This window comes from Pararge aegeria, chromosome 22, assembly GCF_905163445.1.
Source record: "Pararge aegeria chromosome 22, ilParAegt1.1, whole genome shotgun sequence".
Lineage (NCBI taxonomy): Eukaryota > Metazoa > Arthropoda > Insecta > Lepidoptera > Nymphalidae > Pararge > Pararge aegeria.
In genome coordinates this window covers 11,160,183-11,185,372 of record NC_053201.1, presented here as the reverse complement: position 1 = coordinate 11,185,372, position 25,190 = coordinate 11,160,183, and positions in this window count along the sequence as shown.

Below are 25,190 nucleotides of genomic sequence, written 5' to 3'. Positions count from 1 at the left end.
TTTCAGGGTTTACTGGACCCTAGGTCACTGCTGCCTCTTCTAGCAAGTTGCCTAGCTAGGTGTATGGATATACCGCCATCGATCGGTCGCCAGAGCCTCGTCCGTTGTCTAGCAGGGAGTACCACGGCAGCCGATTGACTACCGTTGCCGTAAGGCACGTGCAGGTGAGGTTGACAATAGGGTTGGCTAAGATGTTGAGCACCGTCTCCCCTTACTCCCCTCTTTGATTACGTGAGTATTAATTCTTCACAAGGTTATAATAAGAGAAAAACAACGCTGAAAGTCTGCCGGCGCATTGCATTCAACAACCCTGCCATCTTTTTACAGGGTATGTAATCTACACATACATTGGGAAATAACAAAAGACTCCAAGTCAAACTTTTCTGTATTTAAGTCCCTGAATTTCTTCTTCATTATAATTTTCTGTATGAGAGCACTTGGCAATCTGCGAACGGTCAGCTAATATGTAATTTTGTAATTTATTGCAATGAGGACTCTTTTCTTTATTTCTTATACAGGTGTACATTTAGAATCTCTAACGTAACTATCTTAGGTAACTATTATGTTAAAGTGTTTGTATTCTCTTTGATAACGTAAGTCTATTTATTCACAAAAAAAATTGTAATAAAAAAAAACAGCATTTAAGAACCCTGCACTCTTTTTCACAGGATATGTAATATACCCACGCTTTGGAAAATTACAAAAGAGTTCAAGTCAGGCTTTGCTGTTTTAAAGTTTTGGACTTTTTAATTTATAACATTCCGTATTGTACGTGGCGGGCCGCAAAAAGTACCCTTTGTAATTTGCCGTAATGGAACGCCCGCCTTGCTAGCGTCTATGTACTTATAAAAAAACTTTTAAAATACCGATCGATAAACCTATATTGCGTTATTTAACTTTTCTGCCCGAGTCAGTTTTAAGATGAAGCCGAATTATTTCCCTTATAACTTTGTCTCGTTTTAATGGTTTCTAAAGTCTATGAGTATGTATTCGTATTTAGGGTTATCTTGCTTTATAAGATACAAAGCAAACACTTAGGTTTCAGAACTTTAATGGATGGATGAGAAAATTAATGAAATTACTTTTATTGCACTCTAAAGGAAAAGTACAGAAAGATAAGAAAAACAACACAAATCAGCGTAAACAATTCGGCGGTCTTGTCGCTAAATAGCGATTTTTTTCTAGACACAAGTAGAGAAAAAATTAATATACTTATATTTTTATATATGTTGTAATACGAATACATTTAAAAAAAATATCTGGATAAATAAAAAAATCAACGATAAAGCATGTGATATTTAATTGCTTAAAACGCAAAAAGCTTCGAAAATTACAGGTGCGTGCCGGGGATACGAACTTGGTCCCCTCGAAAGGAAGGCTGAGAACCGTACCACTAAGCTATCACCGCTTATGCACCAACGCCATCAAATAATCATGATTTGTGAATTATAAAATAAAATACGCACCAAAAGTATGTCAATTAAATAAACCTACTTGCAAAAGTTTATATACCTAACTGGTACATCCAAATTATAATTTATTCTGGATTGTCTTTCTTACCTCGCCATATTTTACTTTCCGTATCTGCTTTTTATAAAAGTCACTGTGCACTTGCCTAAATTTTCGTATACTTTATAATTAAATTTTTACCGTGTTAACCGTGAAGAATTAAACTAAAAACAGTTGTTAAATATATTTTTAAGCTAATAGTATTAGTAATAATATAGGACTATATGCAAGTAACGGAAACGCGGACGGTTTGACATGCCTTCCGAAACTTCAATGCTGTAATATTTTGATGATGGATTTAACCTAAATGGATTAAAAATGTTTTCATAGAATAATGCGCCGAACAGCCCGAACAGAAGACTGTCAGTGAAACAAAGAGTTATTCGTTTTTTGTCCAGCTTTGCAAGTGGCATAATGATCGGTTAAGTGGTAAGAGCATACCAAACAACAAATAAACATTTATCATCATAATCTTCTTTTAATCGAAGGTTGGCGAAGTCAATAATCAATAATCCTTCCAGTTCAGTCCACTCCGTTATTTAAAAAAAAACATTCGTTTTTATAATATTAGTCAGGTTGTAATCGATTTCCCGTTACACGTAACCTTTGAGATTATGGAGCCAAGCTACGGAGCAGGCCACAGGTAAAGGCGGCGTTGTGTAGAGAAAACATCGCGTCATGACAGGTTAATTTGCTGATAAGCTTTTAAAAGATTGCCTTTTACTTAGGTACTTCGATTCAACTTGTAACATTTTTATTCCTTACAGAAGAAGCGGAAATATTTTATTGTGTTATTGTGTTAAAATTGGTGGATCTCAAACGCTAATATTAATTAATTTGAGGGTAATATTAATTAATTTGAGAGGTTTGAATTATTTGACGCCTGACTTGTCTGTCTCAGTGAATCTGTTTTCTCTTAACTCAAACATTCGCTTCTTTTCACTCCTAAATATTCAATAATACCTAGTACCTCGTTTCCGCATTATTTTTCACGCAATACATTTTCGCAAGGAGAAACCTGTTTTTGTTCCTTTTAAGTGAAATACTTTGCTGTAGATTCTTGAACGTGTTCATTTGACATAAGTGTAATCCGAACTAATTAGTCGTAATTACGTAAATGAACTATGAAATTGCATAACGATATTAAATAGATCTGAGCCAAGTTCCAAGTGAAGTTTAAAGGTGATATTTTGTGTCTCCGCGTTGGTGAAAAGGTACTGCTTCATAGAAAAACTTACCTGAGTTTTAGCAGGTCCTTTCTCCATCCTCATATCCTGAACAGAATGCTGATTTGCTTTTTTGTAAGTTAAAAAACATCCTACGCGAAAATACAGTAAACCTACGGAAATAATATCATATTACTTACAAGGCGCATTAGGAAATATGGTGTATTTGAAGTCCCTACAGTTTTCTCTACCATCTTCTTGGTAGATAAAACTGTAGAAACTTAGGGTAATAAACACACATAGGCAAACTTCTGTATTTCTTTTTCGTTAACCAGCTGTTGCTAGCGATTACGACGACGTTATTATTAACGTTGTCACCTGTGTATCCTTTCACAGGAGAGAAAGTATTTATTAAGTCCTGTTTGTCCCAGGGTGCTTGTTTGGGTATTTCCTGGCTGTGAGCTATCATTGTGTAAAATTTTATCAATAATGATAAACCATCTGGTTACAAAAAAAAACAGACACACAACACCCTTGAACAGACAACGACGAGCACCCACACAAGCGTTTTTTATAACTTTCTTTGAACCGATCTTAGATCGATGTTTATTTTTTATTTTGTTATTATTGTAGGAAAATCTGTCAGTGGCTATATTAAAGTGGAATAGTTATTTATTAAATAAAATACATACTTTTATGTAACGCAGTTGATTTTTATGAATAAAAATGCTGTGCCCTGCCACGCTTCGCTGTGGCACATATCATGCTGAAATTTCAGCTCGATTGGTGCAGAACTTTTTGAGTTTTTGAAGCGTACACAAACCAACATCATTTTTTTTTAATATAGATAAAACCATTACCGGCCTACTACAGAGCACTGTTCTCCTGTCAGAATGAGAAGGGCTAAGGCTAAAGTCCAACACGAATTAAAAGCTTCACACGCCTTTGAGAGCGTTATAGCGGACTACCAAGCATTCAGGTTTTACTTCACTGTCTAAGCAAGTCATATTTTGATTTTGAATTAAGAATTGGCATAACTCCAAATATTTCGACGCGCGTGCCGGAGATCAAACCTGATCTCCCTAAAAGGCAGGCCGAAGCTCTTACTACTACGCTATCACTATTTTTTATTTTTAATATGATTAGTAGATTAATATGAATATAAGTATATATTTATGACAATAGGTGTATAATACGTCCTAAACAAATGTGCTACGAAGTGAAAAAAAATGTCCTCGAAAGTCTTCCTGAGAATCACGGAGCTTATTTACTTTCTCTTCCTTCCCGTTTATTTGTCAGTGTATCTGTCCCATGACAGATGGAGGGTCTCACAAACATTATTACTGGGAATGTCAACATATTCCAGTACGAACACGCGTGGGGGAAAATTATTATTATGTTTGATAATACACCGGGCGCAAATACAGACCGCTGTTCTTGTCAGAGGTCTAATTTTTGACACCCGACCCAAAAACGACGGGGTGTTACAATTTTGACGAGTGTGTGTGTATTTGTGACTGTCAGTGGTATCATATTTCCCGAACGGAATAACCCATTTTCATATTGTTTTTTTTTGTTTGAAAGGTGATTTAGGAGAGTTCGGGAGTGTTCTCAATTGTGATAAAAATCGGTCCAAGATGGCCGCCGCCACAAAATAGTGTAATATTTATATTTGTTTCACAACTTACTCAATGTGGAAATCAAATGACTAGTAGAATATATACACTTAAGACAAAAATCCAAGATCCATGGCATCTATACTTAATATCATAAAAAAATAAACATTTTTTTTGTTTGTTTATTTGTATTAAAAGGGCTCCGAAATTACTTGATCGATTTTAACCATTTCTTCCCAATAGGAAGCTAAACTACCAGTAAGTGACATAGGTTATAATTTAAAAGTTGTTCCTTAAGAAATATGCAGTAATGTAACCCAAAGTAGCAAAATCTTGCCTGAAAATATAAAATTAATTCCCTTGGCTACATGATTAAAGTACTTATTATTACCGACAAAAAAGTCCGCGTGGTAATATATCTAACTATTACAAAAGTCAAAGTCAAAATCAAGTATTTCTTTATTCAAATAGGCACATAGATGGCACTTTTGATTATTTATTTATTTATTTTCTTACAATCATAAGTAGATAGGTATACATAGGTGACTTGATGTCCTGAAACTCCATTGAGATTGTATGGACATTGCACAATCCTCTAATGTTATACAAAATTTTAAAATTTAAGCGGGTAGGTGAACATGTTCGCCACCAGCAGGTCGAGATACCGCATCATATAATGCAATCCCACCGCCAGCTGACAAGCGGCACCGTGATCCGCTGATTATATACTAAATGTGTACATAGCAGTGAGTAGTGATGGCGATAACTACATTCATAAACTTAAAATTAAAGCTACGAGGGCCCTGGTATAATAAGAAGCCCACAGAAAACTTAGCCGGGTGTTCTTTCTGTTATCCCCATCTCACATCAAATATTTAAGAAGCAACTGGTTAGAGCAATTGTTCACACCGAAGCTTTTATATCGTTTACGTAATCCTTTATACTATAATAGGACTTTTCTATAAGCATTTTAAAGACATCCCCAATATATCACCTGGTATTTTATTGTAAAATAGTATACAATTTCCTTTAAATTAATTGCTTATTTTATGTTGTCTAGTGTACTGCACTGCAACGCAACGCACACAACTCAATGCAATGCTCTTATAAGGCAAAGCTCTAAATTGCAACAAAGTAGCTCAATGTAGCTTTTCCTAACCTAAACCAACATCTAACTAACAAACTACTCCGCCTGGATAGAAGCAAACTTAGTAAGGTGGTGGGACTCATAACATAGCTCTTTAACTGTTTAAAGAGCTATGTTATGAGTCCCACCACCTTCCTAAGTTTGCTTCTATCCAGGCGGAGTAGTTTGTAGACATATTTCCATTATAGGTGTCACCGACAGCCCTTTTTGCAGAGCATGCATGGAGGCAGATGAAACACCTACGCACGTGATGCTGGAGTGCACGGGCGTGACAGAGCAACGCGAGATCTACCTGGGATCGCCAGCCACTATCCCAGAAGTCCTCAGCAACCTGGGCGATATGCTGGGATTCTGGAACGAGCTTGGATGGCTGGAGTAGCGAGCAACAATGGGAAATTTCACGTACAAGAAGCGAAGCGCTTACGTTCGGAAACTGCCCACAGAGAGAGAGAGAATACAATAATATATACCTTTATTACCGCCAGACGTAATTATAATCCCATGAATTCTAGAACATAGTTGTTATCACAAATAATATTTTTGCTTCGTAGTAAAACAAGATTGGAGTTCCAAGCTCGCAAACAATAATATGAGGAGATGAGTTACAGTAGATTATAATTTATATAAAATATATATATTACAACGCACCACCCACTTTCCACTTAATTTTTGGCTTCATACGCTCAGGTTGCCTTTAGAGGATCACTTTTAGTGATAATGCCGCCTTTGCGCCCTAGCACAAAGTACTATAACTGTTTTCCTTGTGTTTTTCCCATTGTGTTGTGTAACAATAAAGTTTTTCTATTCTATTCTATTCTCTAATCAGCTCTGCCCATAGAATAATAATAATAGCCTTTATAGAACAATCTTACCAAAAATAAAATATGAAATGTATCCTCATCCAAAGTTACTTAATAATAAACTTATAGTCTAATTGACACCGGTTTTAAGATTGTCTTGCGTTTCCGCAAAGGCCTCCCCTAGAGCGTGCTACACTTTCCTGATATAGGTCTTCCTCTTCCAGGTAACACCAGCCATCTTTCTAATTTCATCCTCCCATCTAACACGCCTTCCTTTCCTTCTTTTATTTTGTCTGGGACACCATTCGGTTATATCCTTAGCCCATTTTTCTTCGTTGCTCCTCATCGTATGACCTGCCCACCTCCATTTTAGTTTTCTTATGCAGTATGTAACGTCTTTAATTTCAGTTACATTCCTTAGTTTACAACAAAAAAAACTCCACATAAAACACTCTGTAATTTTAAGACAAAGCTCTGCCCATATTAGATCATAAATACAGCTGATTTTATGGTTGGCAGTTTTTTTTAAATGTTTTAATCTCACAAAAAATGTTGTGAAGCGTAACCCTTTATTGTCATGAATACTTTGATTTCATTCCATATTTATTTGTATTATTATCAGGTTTACATTAATATAAGTTTTATGCGTGGCCGCTATTTTGGAAATAAATAAAATGCCGGACTAGAGTAAGCCAAAATATTCTTGCCTTTAGGTATTTTCTTAATCATCATGATATGCAACAATGGACGTCCAGAGCGTCACGACAAAGGTATAATCTGAAGGGAGTTCAAATTCCTCGTCATGGCGCCGTCTATATCCAGCGGTTTATTGAGACTCGTTAAGTGTCTGTCCATCGTTGTCTGTCATTCAGTGTCCAATCAGGGTACCCACATTTTTGTGCGGCTTGCGTCTAGCTCCCTGCTACTCGTTGGATGCCGTCTGTCCACCTACGGGGCTAGCATAGGCAGGAGACAAAAATTATATCCCCTGACAAGGTATACAATTAACGTGTCCACCTGCTAAAGCACTGGAACATGGAATAGGAGCAGTTTAACCCCGTTTAATATAACACATATATTGTTTGGATATAATTTCCACTTGTGCGGCAGCGCACTGGCAGTTGATAAAGCTGTAGGAGGAGATACATTTTTATCCTTTCCTCGGGGAGATAATTGACTTCTGCCAGGGGGTTGACCACCGCTGCATTTACCAGTGCAAGATCGATATTCCAGCATCTTCGGACCTATACGACCAACCTTTCGAGGCAATAAGTCATAACTGGCAACACGCATATCATGATGCGTTCTATATTGAAGACCGGTTGTCGCAGATTCAACGTCAAAATAAAACCTAAAGTCCTGCGTGGTTTCTCCAATGAAATAAAGATATGTCAGGCACAACTTCATACGTACGCATGAAGTGCATGATGCATTTTTATATGCATTTTAAATTTATAAAATTCATGCGTACGCCTCTGATCTGTGGAAACATTGCGGCACTTTTAAGTATAATGGCGATGGTTTTCCACATACGATAGAGGTGACCCGTCAATTTTTACAATAAAAAAAATATTCTTACTATTAATATAATATGTTTATACTGTAAGAGTATTGTTATCATACCAGTCTTCCAACATTGTTGTTACAAAGAAATGTTAAACAGATATTTACTCAGAAAGCAAATGGAAATGCGATGTACGTAGGCGCTACGGCTCCGGATCGGTAGACCTATTCTTTAAACGCACCAACTTTTCAACGCTGACGCATCGATGCTATCAAACATACTTTGCCGTCTATCTAGAAAAAAAGAGCAGCAAAACTATCTGTGACCCAATGATTCTCAAGCGGAAACTACAGTTTCTTTTACCCTTTCATTCCTGGCTTAGACCTAGTAGCAGTACCAAATGTTACTCGATTACGCTGGGTAAGCTATATTTACTAAAGCCAGTAAGTGGATTGGTGACCATCTTGGATGTTTGATTTTTTGTTTGAACAGTAACCAAGAAAATTCGTATTTTTTTTAAGTGTTAGCTTTCACGCCCATCCGTGCAAAGGAGTTTGTATCAATGGTATGTCATCAGGACTAAGGTTTTTATGTTAAAAAAATCAAATGTAATACAAAACTAACTATAATATACCTTCCTGGATGAACGAGCTGACTAAATTTTTTTTGTTATAGAATTCTTATGTTGGAAAACTATTATTCTTGTACTACGGCGTTGCAAGTAAAAAATATACCATACAATCTGTCATTTGTAATAGTCAACAAACGTCAACATTTCACAAGTTTGGCACAGTAACGCCCTAAGAACGTCGCTGTTACCGACACACCACCTGGTAATCTTATAAAATGTTAAAACATAAAAAAGTTATTAATTAGTAACATGTAACACGTAATTAATTAGATTGGCAACACAGTAAAGGGTAAGGGGAATCGCAAGGTCGCAAGCCGCACGACGCCATCAACGGGCATCCAGTGTGTGTAATAAAAGTGCATCCTATGATCCTTTAGCAAATAAGCAATACTAAGCCTACGAGTCTCCGCTTGCTACATCCGATACAGTCGCAGTCTCATTTATTAACTTATAAACTCTGGTATTTGCACATTCAGTATACGAACTTTTCAGCTTTAGAGGGTTAGTACAGGATATAATACAACTGCGAACTCGTCGACGAACAGTTTCCTAAAGAAAATAGCGGGGTCAGACCGGTCTGGGATAATAGAGGTTCGATTTTATGGTTAAACGCATTTTGGGTGTCTTTTTTCTGTGGCTTACTAACTAGCACATAGGTATTTGTAGAGATGTTTAAAATACGGACTTTACTTACCCAACTATCAAGATAATTTAGAAGTTAGAATTATTTTATTTTTAAATGAATTGATATTAAGTAATTATTATTGCTGCTCATATCTGCAATGATAGAGAAGCTAAATATTATATGAACTAGTTTATAGAGTAGATGAATAATACCACAAGTTTTTATTTTAATTTTAAACTAGCTGTAACCCTGCCACGCTTCGCTGTGGCACATTGTGATTGAATGGTTGAGAAAAATAGATAAAAGCAATCATTGATGCGAATTATATATCATGCTAAAATTTCAGAACTTTTTGAGTTTTTGAAGGGTACACAAACCAACTTATCATTTTTATATATATATATATATATATATATATATATATATAGACTAATTTATTTTTAGATACACATTTTTTTCAATCTCTTAAGCAATTAAATAAAATAATATGTTACTTAGTTTGATCCTTTATTACAAACAATTTGCTTTATGTTTTATAATAATGAATGAATAACTGAATAACACACCACAAAAGGCAATTAACGATAACCTGCTAAATTTACGAGTACCAAGTAAATATTATGTATTTTTCACACTATATATAATTTCAACACTATACCGGTTCTATATGATGCCTACCGAACATCCTCAGAGGATATGCTAGAAGGAAAATCACTGATATAAACTGCAGTTATATAGTTAAAACTTCATCATCACCATGATACTAACCCATTACCGGCCCACTACAGAGCACGGGTCTCCTTCCAAGATGAAAAGGGGTTAAGACCGTAATCCACCATGCTGGCCAAGTGCCAAAATTCACACGCTTTTGGGAAGGTTATAGAGAACTCTCAGGCATACAGGTTTCCTTACGATGTTTTCCTTCACCGTCATAAATTAAAAAAAAACGCACATAACTTTGAAAAGTTATTGATGCGTGCCACAAATCGAACACGGTAGGCCGACGCTCAGTGGCGTGCATAGAGGGTATGCACAGGATATGCAGATGATATAAAATGAAGAAAATCTCCAGTACGAGTTATAAATGCTTACAGGTAGGCTTTTAATAACTCTTGCAATGCCTATCCTTAAGTTTGTTGTAACTCTTACTGGAGATTTTCTTCATTTTATATCATCTACATACCCTGTGCATACCCTCGCACGCCACTGCCGAAGCTCTAGGTTTTCAACGCTATAATCGGTTATTATAAGCGATAACAAATAAATTATAATAATAATAATAATAATAATAAAGCCTTTATTTCCAACTTAAAGTCAATAACAATTTTTAGTCGTACATAGTAATTCATACATTTATTCATTGTAATTTTAGTCAGTTTGTGTATGTCAAAAATTTTACAATCATTTGCTATCTTAAATTTAATCTTAATTATTTTTGTTATTTTTCTTTGTCATTTATAAAATCGTTGTATGTCAATGTTAGGTATTCTACGTCAATTGGAATGCCCATTTTTGGGCATAGGCCTCCTCCATCCTTTTCCATCTGTTTCTCTCGCCAGCCTTGTCCAGGTAGCCCCAACAGCCTTGATAATATCGTCACTCCAGCGACGCCGCGGCCGTCCTCTCGGTCGGCGATCTTCGCGTGGGTACCAGTGGAGTATCTTTTCAGTCCATCGCCCGTCCTTGGCTCTCGCTATGTGTCCGGCCCAGCGCCATTTAAGGATACATGCTAGTTTCGCCGCGTCGATTATTTTCGTCCTTTTCCTAATGTATATATTTTTAATTTTGTCTTTTATTTTTAGGCCTAGCATGCTCCTTTCCACACAACAAATAAATAGAACACCATTTATCCAGAAAAGTACTTCAATTATTGGTTTATGATTGACTTTGAAGTACATGCTCTATACTCTAGCTTCAATCAACTAGCTATCCTACGTAGGTATCACTTCAATTATTTAATTTAGTCGTGCAATCATCTGTTGAATTGAATGCTAAGGCACGACTATTTAGCTACGTCTACTCTGTTTTGTTCCCAGATCTCCTCATTTCTAATACCATCACGTAGAGATATTCCGAGGACAGGTCAAGTCTATCTATTGACCGCTTAGTGACTAGCTGGCCACAGCTTTCTTAAAGTCCTTTTAGTGTAGGATTAGTTGCACAGAATTTATTTTGTAACTTTAATATTTAGTAAAATTTTAGACAACTTGTAAAGGAAAATAAAATGCTGAGGGCAAAGGTTGGACTCCGTAATTTTGCCTGCTAAGACTCTTGGAAAGGGCAAGAAGTATTTTTTTTTTTTTACAAAAAAAACTGGGTCTTATTGTCCAACTCGGGGATTAAACCTTAAGAAAACTCAAGAAAACCACAAGACCAACGGGGCAAATATTAGTTCATTATCATCACAACAACCCATTACCGGCTCACTACAGAGCACGGGTTTTCTCATACAATGAGAAGGGGTTAAGCCTGTAGTCCACCATGCTGGCCCAGTGCGGATTGGTGAACTCCACACACCTTTGAGAACACTGTGTAGAACTCTCAGGCATGCAAATTTCGTCACGATGTTTTAGCTTTAAACGCACATAACTTAGAAAAGTTTCGTGCTGGTATTCGAACTCGGACCCCCGAAAGTGAAGTCGAGCTCCTACCCTATGCGCTATCATTGCGTCAGTAACATGAAATTAATTTTAACATGCATGAAGGATTTTTCAACCATAGTTACCGTTTACATCACAGCATAAGTTTGTTCAAAAGCAATAATATTTCTATGGCATAAATAATTCAGCCACGTTACAAAGCTTCGAATAATTATACAGCTGAACAATGGCTTACAAAATTAAAGGTTGTTTTCTTTCATAACTGCCTCAACGATCCTTTGAAAGTTCGTCGATGTTATTAGCACAATAGATTCAAAATTACTCGACGAATTTGATAGGTATGAAAGAACTTTGAAGGTTTCAGGTTAAAAAATATTATATTTTCTTTAATAGAATAATATACAGGCTAAAAAAAAGTAAAACAACTTTTGTTCTACGATTTTTCAAAATTCAGTATTAAATTATTTCATACAAAAAAGATCTGTAAAGTGACCTGCTGGTGACTGGTGTTACATAACAAAGTGGTAAGAAGTAGAGTATCTATGTTAAATATTGAATATTTAATATTCCACTAACTTTTTAGTTAGTTAATTTAAATGTAAACAACTAAAGGTGAGAGCTTGCTGGTATTTATATTTAACCCTGTATATTATCGTATATGATTCTGTATATAATTGAAATATAGTTCCGGTGCTGTACCGAACGTACCAATTTCGAAATTATACAATGTTTCCAGAAACAAGGTATTAAGGGTAATTTATGTTTAGGGTTTTAAGTTTATCTCACTACCTTTTACACATTTCTCATATAATGTACCCATCATAAGTGCCATCTATGGCAATACTTGAATAAAGATATTTTTTACTTTGTCTTTGATTTCGACTAACATAAGAAATCATGACCTTCACATGACTCTTAAAGTAGAGTTTGTGTATGAGACAGTAAAAATATGTCGCAGCTCACTAAGAAAGTCTTCATAAGGCCTTAAAGCTTCTTGATAACATATATCTAGCGAGCAGGCTGAAAATGAGAAAACCATTTAGACTAGTGAAGTGCATTGACGATCATTACAGTGAGCGAAACTGAGTTTGTTCTTAGTAATAAGATCACGTGAACAAAGAATTATAGCGTTAGAGACTGGGTTGTCGTTGGGAAGTCACTTCGGTTGACCTCTCCATCTTAGTTATAACTAAACAGAACTAGAAGTTTAAGTTAATATTTTAAAAAGTCCCCAGTCGGTTTTGAAAAGTCTTCTTGCATTTGACAGTCGAGGAAGGTTTTAGAGGTAAGGTAAAATAGTGCAAAGATTCTCTGGAGCCATGCAAAAGTAAACGATACAGTAAACTAGTAAAAATTATGCGTGCGGAGTCACGAGTCTAACTACTAGTACTTCACTTTATTGGTTACAGTGCGGTCAAAAAATATATCAATCTACAGTTATTAATTATAATGTATCCGTTCAACTGGCAACTCTCCAGTATCGACCGCAATGCATTATGTAACACTTAATTTATATATCGAATTACCGCAAATTATACATAACACCATTTCATTACATTCGAGAGGGTAGTTTGGACACGTTTTTAAATATAATACTGTCTCTTTCTAATACCGCATTCTGTGCCAGAGACGTTCTATCAGTACGGCAGTTAGCGGACAGGAGACAGTTGCCTCCGAGAAAAGGACAAAACTGTATCTTATCCGAAGGATGGGCGCTCATGTGGAAATAACAACCAAATAATGTGAGTGTAGTGATGGAAGCGGTGATAGTCCAGTGGGAAAGACTTCGACTTTTGGGGGGCCGAGTTAGAATCCCAGCCCGCACCCTTAAAGGTTAGAGAAAGTTAGAGAACTTTCTCTAACTTTTAAATTATGTGCGTTTTAAGCAATTAAAATATTTGCTGTAATATTACCTAATTGCTTCAAAGGTGATAGAAAGCATCTTGAAGAAACCTGCATGCCTGAGCGTTCTCCATAATGTTCTCAAAGGTGTGTGGAGTACACCAATTTGTACTGGACCAGCTGGTGGACTACGACCTTAACCCTTTCCTATTGTGGGAGAAGACCCGTGCCCTGTTGTGACGGGCAAAGCGGGGATAAATAAACCTGGATAAGCTTCTCCTATTCCCTGTTGCCGTTTGTTGGCAGGTAATCGGGGTATATAATTTTTTCCTACCTATGCTAGCTGCGCAGGAGTGTTTTGTGCGTGCGTATTTCGGGTCTACATCACGCGTGCGTGAGTTACTTGCTTCGAAGATCACGCTGAGGTTACCATTGTATGGGAGCTTTGGTGATGCGCTCAACCTTAACAATAGGAAGACCTTCCTCAGAGCTGGTATTTTGCTCTAGAAACGAGGTCCGACCATTTTTCTTTTTCAAAAATGAAATCAAAATTCTTTTATTTCAAGTAGTAGTTTATAAGCACTTTTGGCGAGTTAGTCTGTTTGTAGTGTACTCCACCACCGGTTCGGAAGACAGATTCAGAAACTCAGAGCAATCTTCTGATTGCTCTTTTTCAACATAATTTTACAGTTTACAATGAAAAATGTATATAATAAATTTTCTATCTTGTGTGAGATTTGAGCGGAAGCATAGCAATCCAACAGTTCCTGAGCCCTCCTTTCGTGTCCACCATCTTGCCATTGTACTGGAACACACTGGGCGGATTTTCATCCCTATCTCGACAATATCCCAAAAACTCGTACGAACCTATTTGCACTTTCTTTTCTTAAATGCATGGCTGGGTTTGGGCGCGACCCATCTTTGTTTCCATCAGCTAATATTGTCTATGACCAATAAAAAAAAAGGTATTAACTAGCTTTAGAGCTGTTCAACTCTCACATTTTAACATTCTATCCGATAAAACAATGAAAAAACTATAAACAAAAACATCGATTTATTAAAATTCAGAATAAATACAAAATAGGAGTTAATACTACTATAACATCGAGTTCGTTTAAGTTAAAGTGGTCTGCATATAAAAATCTTCAGCTCTTTGTAGAACTTACAATTTATTCCTATATTAAAAGATTACACAAGCTCAAAGCAGCTTTTAAAGTTCTTTAAAACTTGAATGCTGTTTCAGTAGAAAACTCTAGTGACTGCTGTATACATTATACTCCACTCCTAGACTACTTTTTATTTTTGAAGCTGGATTCTTTTTTAAACTGTTTAAACTCAAATTTAAAACTTCTCTATTCAAATAGAACTATTAAAGGCCCTTTAAATAATTTATTCATATACGAGTAAAGTGGAATATTTCATGAGGAATAAACCCTGTAAAAATATTTAATCAAACGAAGCAATTTATTTGTCCACACAAACTAATTCAAAACATTCTAACTGTTTATTTATGACAACCCTTTTGAAGATAAAAGACCGACACGCACATTGTCTCTCTACGCTACGCGACGCATGCCTAGTAAAGTGGCAGGAGTCACTTGATTTAATTTTGCATGTGATGTTAGGGCTGTGTCAGATTTCTTTCAGTAAAAACTATGGTAGTGATTTACTCAAAAACTATCAGCGTTTCACTTTCAATGATAAACAACACAACAGTTCTTCGGTAAAGTCACCATCTAAGGAGCACTCTCAGCAAAACGTGCGTAGAGGGTACATTGCCGAAGAACTGTTTGGTGTGGAGTATAAGGAATAAATAGATTATAAATTACACCGTACAGATTCTCTTGATTTTCGCGGAGTATAGAAAATTAAGCTTAATTTTCATAATATATCATTGATTTCCGCTAAGTAACGCCTGCTTCTATTTAATAATGCCCAGTATGATAATGTCTTTACTTAAATTCATTTTTGACGGCTGATTGGCGCAGTCGGCAGCGACCCTGCTTTCTGAGTCCAAGGCCGTGGGTTCGATTCCCAAAAACTGGAAAATGTTTATGTGATGAACACGAATGTTTTTCAGTGTTGGGTGTTTATCTGTATATTATAAGTATTTATGTATATTATTCATAAAAATATTCATCAGTCATCTTAGTACCCATAACACAAGCTACGCTTACTTTGAGGCTAGATGGCGGTGTGTGTATCGCCGTAGTATATTAGTTTAAAACTTATTTATTCACTTATTAAGAGCACTAACAACATACTTATTACACGTTTATTAATGTAGCACACACACACAATGGCATGCACTGATATGCACGTCAATTACAAGTGCACATAGCATTGACAAAGGATCATGTAAACTTAATTGGACAAAAAATTAGTAGAAAAAATAACATTTCAAGTTTACTTTACTTTCATTCAAATTGCAATTCTTTATTTGGAAAAAATATGGTGTTAATATATTGTGTTTCACGAAAATTTCATCACATCGACGTCCAAGTATTGAGGTAAATTAAAAAGCATAATATTAATTATATTGTCAGTGTAGGTAATTATATAAATGAAGTCAAATACTTTTGTGCACTAAAAACTCCTTGACTGAACAATATTAGAAGTGACGAAGACGTCCCGTTAAGCGATTTAGCGTTTCGGTGCGATATCGCATAGAAACTAACCGTATGACTGCTATACGTCCTAATAGGTTAGCCCGCTACCATTTTAGACTGCATCATCACTTACCACCACGTGAGATTGCAGTCAAGGGCTAACTTTAGCAGAATATTTGCTGCTTTGAATCTTCTCTGTTGTAAAATCTCTTTATTTTGTGGTAGCAGGTTGAAATTCTTAATGCACATTGCATAACAGCTTTTTAAATAGTTACTGGTGTTTGAAGTTTGTTAAAAGATCAATCTTTCTGGATTTCTATAAATTCTAAAGAATTAGTCATTATCTTTTTAAATAAATGTTCATTAATTTAACAAAAACTGCCTATTCAAATATAAATATGTAAATGCATCGCAAAGAGGATGCTGATGAACAAATGAGTTCACGAGGGTCCCCTGGAGGATCCCTCTAGGGGATTCTGGTGGACGATCCCCATTTTACATGTCCCCTATAGAAGCTTAAGATCTCATTACCATCCCATTAAAGCGCACAATTCTCCTCTCACAATGAAAGGAATTCAGCCGTAGTCCACCACGCTATCGAATTACGGATTCTTAGACTTTACATGCCTTTGAGAACTTTATGGAGATCTCTCAGGCATGCAGGTTTTCTCATGATGTTTTCCTTCTCCATTAAAGCAAGTGATATTCAATTGCTTAAAACTATCATAACTAAAAATGTTATAGGTGTGTGCCGGGGTTCGACCTTGGAGCCCCAGAAAGCTGCAAAGTCAAAGTCAAAATCAAAGTCAAAACCACTAGGCTATTACCGCGTCGCTTTAAACTCATCTATATAGTTTTTTGTATTCATTATAATAACTGGCTGCCGATGTAAAGTAAATAAAAAAAAATCTCGTAAAAACTTAAAAGAAAACCGAATATTTTGCCAAACTTAGTAAACGGAAGCTAGCAAGTGTTAAATTTATCTTTCTAATCATAATAGACGTTTGGCGTTGGACGTCGTCCAATAACGGGCAGACTTGAGCTTGAAGGACCTAATTTATGTAGCGAAACACCGGAAAATAGTCCTCATTGAAATTCTCCATGCAATAAACACGTGATTTACGTGTAAATTTTCTTAAAGGCTGCTCGCAATTTAGTTTCAAATTGCCTCTTTAATGCCATGAATTGCGAGATTTGGACAAAGTGCTGACAATGTAGCGAAAATATATGTTAATAATATAACATGTATGTCTGCCCCAATTCGCCAAATGTTTGTGTGTTGAACATGAATGTTTTTCAGTGTCTGGGTGCTTATCTTTATTTAATATAATAAGTATTTACGAGTATGTGTATTATATTCATAAAAATATTCATCAGTCATCTCACCTATAACACAAGCTACGCTTACTCCGGTGCTAGATGGCGATATGTGTATATATAGTATATATTTAACTATATAAATTATCAATTTCCTTGGTTACAAAGTTATTTATATTAAAGAGTTTTTGTAGATTAAGAAATAGTATTATCGATAAGATTAAACTGATCCTGTACTTTATTTGTACTTCAGTATGATTTATTTAATTATAATACCTAATTTTTGTTTTGCTACGGTAAAACAACATCACATATTTTATATGTTAAGGTATTTAACCTTATATTATAGTTATAATACGGATGTATGTTGCTTAAGGAGTGTATAAACTATTCGAAAGCTTAAATTGGATTTCACTACAGAAATACTTTAGCAGTCGAAGAAAAGGAAGATTTCTTTTCGAATACAATGTGAACTTTTGCATAATTCAAGAGGCCAACTCTTTGCTTATAGCAAAAGAGGTTGAAACATTCCAAGGGAAATGGCATTCAAATAATTTGCAATTTATTTTTAAATAAACGTTTTCTAGGCCGATTCCGGAAAAAAAAATGACGTGTGTCTGGCCTATATTACTACCCTTATACTAGTTTTTCAGTGCATCATTTAGTTAGTTTAAAAATTAAAAATAGTGGAAGAAAATATTTTAACGGTTCCGCTACAGTAATGGAATATATTTTTTTTTTTTATAATTATGTACGAATATTATATAAACTTTTTAAATAAAGATATTTTAACTGCCTCTTTGGTCTAATGGTAAGCATGTTCGACTGCAAATCACGAGCTTCTGCGTTCGATCCCCGGGTTGGCCGGGTTGGTAATTAGTATTGGTGTATTTCTATAACGGATTTCTTAGTAAAATGCGGGAGAATTTCTTAGTATAATTGGCTGATTGTGATTCACTCCCGTACCTCGGAGAGCACGTTTAAGCGGTTGGTCCAGCGCCTATTTCCGATCTTGTCACAAATCTACCGTCTCATCTGATTATGAAAGTTGAGAAAAGAGAATGCACCTGTAGTTGCGCACTATAATTTCTGCCGCGTATTTGGAAAATCTCTCTGGTCTCTCTGATTGCCCACAGTGGCATCATTGATCATCAGTAAAAGTAATAGATATCCATATCACTAAATCCAAAATCCATTAGTAAACTTCTTACCTGTTTTTCTATTAACTCTAGTAGTGTTAACACTTTACGCAAAATCAACTTCATGAATCATTGAGTTCATGAGAACTTCTCTAAAACGTTCTGGATTTAAATTAGATCGTTTTTGTCGAGGCCTCAATTATCCTCAATGGGAAACTTCCTTGTTCTTTCCGTTGTGTTCTGTTTACTGGATATTTGAAAGAATTTTAGATTATTAAAACGTCCAAATTTATACCAAAATTCTTCCAAAGTGTCACATACTCTAAAATTATGACTTGGGAATAAAGGCAGTACGATGTCGCTTCAAGAAGTTCGATAAAGATTGACACAGCTAATATTTTTGAAATAGGAACTGTTTCTGGAGAATTCTAGATGTACTAATTACGTAGTATTTAATGTCGTCTATTGTCTTACTGACTTAAAATGTATTTAAAAGCATAAAAATACTCTGTGACTAATGAAGTATTTCAAAAGAAAAGCCCAAAAAAAAGTGCTTACATATTCATAAAAGCCGTGAAGATTTAAGCTTCTTCTTTATGATATTTAATGCACACTACACTGGTATAACAATTTGGTGAAAATTGTTCGCATTACCTCGGTATATTTATAAATAGTTAACGAATATAACTAAATTTTTATGAATCAATTTGAAAATATCCCCAACTAAATAAAAATAAATAACCTAAAGTATACATATTTATCTTGAAGATTAATAAATGCATAAAAACCTTTGTAATATGCCAGTTATGACTTAGAATGAATCGAAATCATTCGTAAAGGTAAATAATAAAACTATTAATTTAATATATTAAGTGTAATAAGACTCAAGTGCGAAATTCCCCGTGTCATGTCGTTTCATAATGTTCTTATTTTTAAATTCATTCTACCTTTGAAATTCATATGTAAGAAGCTGTTATACAACTTTGCTAATATGAATGTTTTTTTTAAATTCAATTTTCATAAACACAAGCGTTCATTTTTCATTTGTTTATAGTTTCCATACTATTGCGAAAGCCAATTTTAAAACTGCATTTCCTCATGGAAATGACAAAAACAAAACCGCAAAAACAACGGAAGACTGCGAGGGATTGCAACGAAAGAAATTAAAACTTTATTAACGAAACGAAACGGCCCCGGACTAGCTTCGGATCGTGTAATGAAACGTTTGAAATATTCCTTCATAAATTTATTCCATTCGACTGCCCTCTGGAGAGGAGTTAACGTTTTTCGCAAGTTTTTATTAAACCCATTAGCCTGGAAGTTGACCTTAGTATCGCTGAAAACATTTGTTGATAAAACTGTTCTACCCCAAGCTGCCATTTCTTTTTGTGTAACTTTTGACGTTTGAATAAATAGAAAATATTAACAGCTTGGTCTAAAATGTTTATTGTTCTTTTTGTCTTACATAGATTGGTTTAGTTTCCGTTCGTATTTGTTTATTAATTTCTGTATCACAAATGACAAAGTGCTTAAATTGAGATAACTTTTATCTTTAAACCAATAAATAGAGTTGCCCTAACTCCTTTATACATTATTTTGTTTGTGGCGGTATAATCTTGATTCTGTCCCACTTATTATTTATTATATATTGTGGCAAGTTTCTGAAAAACGGATGTAATAAATAAAATTCAAATTATTCTATGGAATTTGAGACAAAACACATATTATACTTTGTAAATATTTTATTAAAAATTTCTTATATTATCACAATATTGTACATTTATATATTATTATATATTCATAACCGACGTACGGTCAACAAAAGCACCGATATGTAATTTAATAATTTTAACTCCTATTTTAAATTGATAAATAATTATAATTCGTTCGCGTTAAGAAAAATATGACTTTTGTATAGCTGTAACCAATAACCTCGATTTTTCTAAATTGTGTACCTCTCAATCATTTTATTATTCTTTGGATCTGTAAACAACTAGTCACTATCTATTTAGTTCGAATGAATTATAGTTTATTTAATTCAATAATATTTCTAATTTATACGTATAGAAACAAGGCACACAAATTAAAAAGGAAGAAAAAGACAATTTTATTTGTTTAACTATAACATACTGATTATTTTTATATTTTCGATATAATATAAAACTCTTTATTATACACGTACAATCATACCTAACAATTTAGTAACTATCATATCATATATATTATATTATATTTATGTGCAATTTTACAATAATTTACATGTGATATTAATAGAAAGTTATAGAAGTATGGTAAGCAAGTGTTTTTAGATGGACATAGAAGTTAAGCCTCGAGCAGGAATTTCAGAACGTCCTGAAATTCCTGTTCGAGGCTAGTTCCCCTGGAAAAGGATAGCGTTATTTGTAGACATGTGAATTTAGTTAATTACGTACGAAAATGGCACCAATGCCTCACAAAATTAAGGTTTAAATGGTGTGTTTTCTTAAGTCATTGTCGACTTGATTCACTGGAACAAATTATTTACATGAATATTTATTTGATAAAAACATTAGGACTAAAAGCACATAGCAATCATTTTAAGAAATAAAATGAATGTTTAAAAAGGGGTAGATGACTTAAGATGCTTTTGCAGTATGATCATATACACTGTGACAGAAGAAAAAGCGGTGTTAGCCCAGTGGGCACGACTTGGCCTTCACTTTCAGGTGGCCGAGTTCGAATCCCAGCACGCGCCTTTAACTTTTCTTAGCTACGAGCGTTTTAAGTAATTGAGGTTAAAAAAAACAGTATGCGGAAACCTGCACGCCTGAGAGTTCTCCATACTGATCTCAAAGGTGTGTGCAGACCCCTTCTCATTGTGGGGGGAAACCCGTGCCCTGTAGTGGGCTGGTAATGGTTTGATATGATGACGATAATAGAATAACAATAAAGATGTAGCTATTCTGACGTCAAACATCACTTTCTATTATATCTATTGCTTTAAACCCTCGCTCAGCCTAAAGGTACATACGGTAGGATAAGTAAAAAATAAAATATAACTAGTGAATATGCAAGTATTTTTCATTACAACAGAGAGCTACGTCTCATTTACCATTATTTTTAATGCTGGCGTAAACTTTCAGCAAAACACACGAGTGCTTTGAAACAAAACACCTGTTAAAGCAGCCGTAAGATATTACCCCTACTGTTATAACATCATATTCATAACATAGTGTACCGATAACAACAAAAGTGCAAAGGAATAAAAAGAAATTAATAGATTTTTCGTGAGTGTTTGTAATGAATTATTAGGCCCTTACTGCCATAGCAAAGAGTATACAATTCATATCGAAACCCTGATAAAGTCGAAGCTCCGTATTCTATGTCCAATGTTTTATTTGTTTCTGAGGCCCAGAACGTTGTATAAATGTGCACATCTTGAGAGCACTTTAAAATTGAGACAATATGAAATGCAATAGGAGCCAACATTCATTATTCTAAAGTTTCTAGTGCATGACAACTTTAGATTATCCATAAGACAAAGTGCCCAATTTTCAACTAATAATAAAAAGTTAAAGTTCATAATTTAATCGAAATAAAATAAACATTAAAAAAAAACATTTTAAAAAACTTTTTTTGTCTAACTGTACCACTTTACCACCAACAATAATAGTCTGTCACGCTCAAGTTTCTATTAAAGGTAGAGTCTAGAAGTGAACTAGTGTGTTAACGTGAGCTTCTAAAAGTATTTTATTCATTGAGTAGTATGTCTGAGAAGAACCTTCCCATATGCTCGTAAGTGATGGATCGTATGGAATTTAACCATGGCCATCGGACTGGAACACAGAAATGCCTGGTGGCAGAAATAAGCATGGCGGTAAAACTTCCCCGGACAACCTCTGTCACAAAAAGCTCCACTACTACCAAATATCTAGAGTATCCCGGATTAGCTTTTTTATTTGAAAAAAATCGCACACAAAAATTATCTAAGAATAGTTTGAGCTCAAACTATGCCTGGATATAATATGCTTTTACCATCTATTCTGTTTTTTTAAATCAAATAATGCAAAAAAAGTATATGGACTTGAATTTATCCACAATTTTTTTATTGATTGTGACGATAAATCGTTAAAAATACATATTAAGATCCACGATGATAGTACTATATATATGTGAAGAGTAAACTATATATCACACAGTTCTTGAACACAAACACTGAAATATATCTGACACAGAAAATAGCTCGTTAAAGCCGATAATATTATTATTTCGACACCAATCCAGTTTATTGTTCTGCCCTGTAGCCTTAGTACAAAATCTGCTCGCTCGCATTTGAGGAATCATTTTCGAGTATGGAAATACTTAAACATCGGAATAAAATGGATCTTATCAGCAATGCATTAGAGCTCAAATTTTCCTACAACTTTTCAGCTCGGGCTTTTGACAGACGCTTGTACAACAAAAATCAGAAGTACAGGATTTCCGAATCCATAATGAGTGACAAAAGGTCCTGACTTTGATGATACAAATTTTGATATGTGAAAACGACTCCTCGATTGCGAGCCAATAAATCTTGTACTAAGGCCACTATTTACGCTTTATGCCTGAAATTTACAACACGAAATTCATTTTCATTGCGTCACATCAAAACAAACGTGGATAATCTGTTTTCTCTGATCAGAACCTTAATGAAGTACCTACGCTTTAACATTAACCCAAAATTCTTGATCGTCCACCCATAAACATTTGCATAGCCACCGATATGTAGTGTTAATTTCGTGACTGAAAATTGACCGTTGTTGCGAATATCATAGGGATTGAAATCGTATATTACTATTTCATTTATCTGTTTACTGTACGCATCCTTTCCATACATATAACTTAGATCATTATAATGTGTACCCATTAATTTATATATTGTTCTTAATTTGAAATTTATAATGGTGGGGCCACACTGACTGCGTCAACAGTCTGAATCAACCGAAATAAATCCATTTAAAAATATGTATTTAGTAGTAGTAGTTAGATTTTCTGACTGAGCTCGTCCGGAAGAAAAATTACTACCACCATAATTATTTACCAAGCAAAATTGTTGCAATGAAGTACTGTGTGAAGGGTAGAGTTGGATCACGTTTGATTTGCCCTTTGATTAAAGCAAGAAAGTAAATAAATCGCATTAAATTCAATTGATTAATTTGCTCTGCTCCAAACAATTCAATGCAATCACAACTAAGAAGGTTTTTCTCTTTCGTGCCAAGAACGAAAACTTGGAGTTAACTTAAAATCTTTTTCCTCAATTATTCGTTCGCCGAATACTTCTTTCACCGAACAACTATTCCCCACTAGTTCAGACCACAACGAAAAATTCTAAAAGGAAAATGCGAACGGGTAAAATAAACAGCATTTGTAGTCAGTACAGCAAAACGTAATATTAGATTACCTTTGCGGTGTTGCACGTGTGTGCCTCGCCTAAGTTGGTTTGGCTTCGCCTCAATAATTCTGCCTCACTACTTTTTATATTGTACGATAAACTAAACTACGATACGATAATTATTACGATATGATATTAGATACTTAATGTTTTCGTAGTAGGAGACATTTGTGTGACAGAGCTGTTAGCGGAGGAAGTTAGTACTTCCTTAAGTCCAAGTCTATTCCGGTCTGAAGAACGTGGTTGCCGGTGTTATGACATGCACATGAAGGTTAGCAGCTACGCTTTAGGTTGACCTCCCATTATGTACTGAGGCTGGCAACCGAGGGGGTTTTAGTGGGTAGAAATCCCACATAACCCAAATTCTCCCACAGAGAATTGGGTATCTTTTTAACAAGATTTCCCCCCGTCACCAAAAAAAAAAAAAGCTACGCTTTAGGTTGATGGACACATAGGACGGCAATTTGCAGGACGTGTTCCGTCAATATCCAGTAAAGTGTTCTCTATTTATTTATATTGATGATTTTTGGCCAAATCTCAAGGAATGAGGGTGGTGCAAGGACAGGTTGAAGTTAAAAAGACTGGAGGGCGGTCACCTACTCGATGGACAGTTACGGAAATTTTTGACCCAGACAACTGTGGTAGAATGCTTCCAACCAACCGCTAAAAGTGGAGAAGAATCGCGTGGGAAGCCGTGCGATCCATTGAAGCCTAACACCATGCAATTCATCTCAACAGCCACGACCACTCTGTCAGGATTGCAAGACTAAGAAGAAGAATTTTTAGGCGTTTTTTAGGCGAGGCCTCCACTTACCATCAGTTGGGATTGTTCTTGGTGCATCAATTAAGACCATAAAAAACTGTATAAAACCTGGGAAGGCAATTTAAAAGAGAGCTGAATTTATTTGTTTAAAAAAGACCTGGTTTCACTTAAGGTGTATACAGACAGTCTGCGTTAAATCTGCATGCAAGCTGCAGTAAAATGACAACCATAGTGCACAAAATTTTAACTGAACTGCAATTTTGCAGTTGGGGTAAACTTCCTTTGTACCGTCCGTTTAGAATCCAGATTGTGTCGCTTTATTGTTTGTCCTTAATTGCTCTTTGCTCTACCGTGGAAATTTTAGTCACACCTAGAAAAACGGTTCCTACTATATAGCTCAGAAAATATGTTTGGCTAGGTTTATAAATGAAAAATAAATAAATAAATATCCTTCGTAAATTTTTCTTTGTGGATTATTTACGTTTACTTCAGTTTGCCAGAAAGTCGCTGAC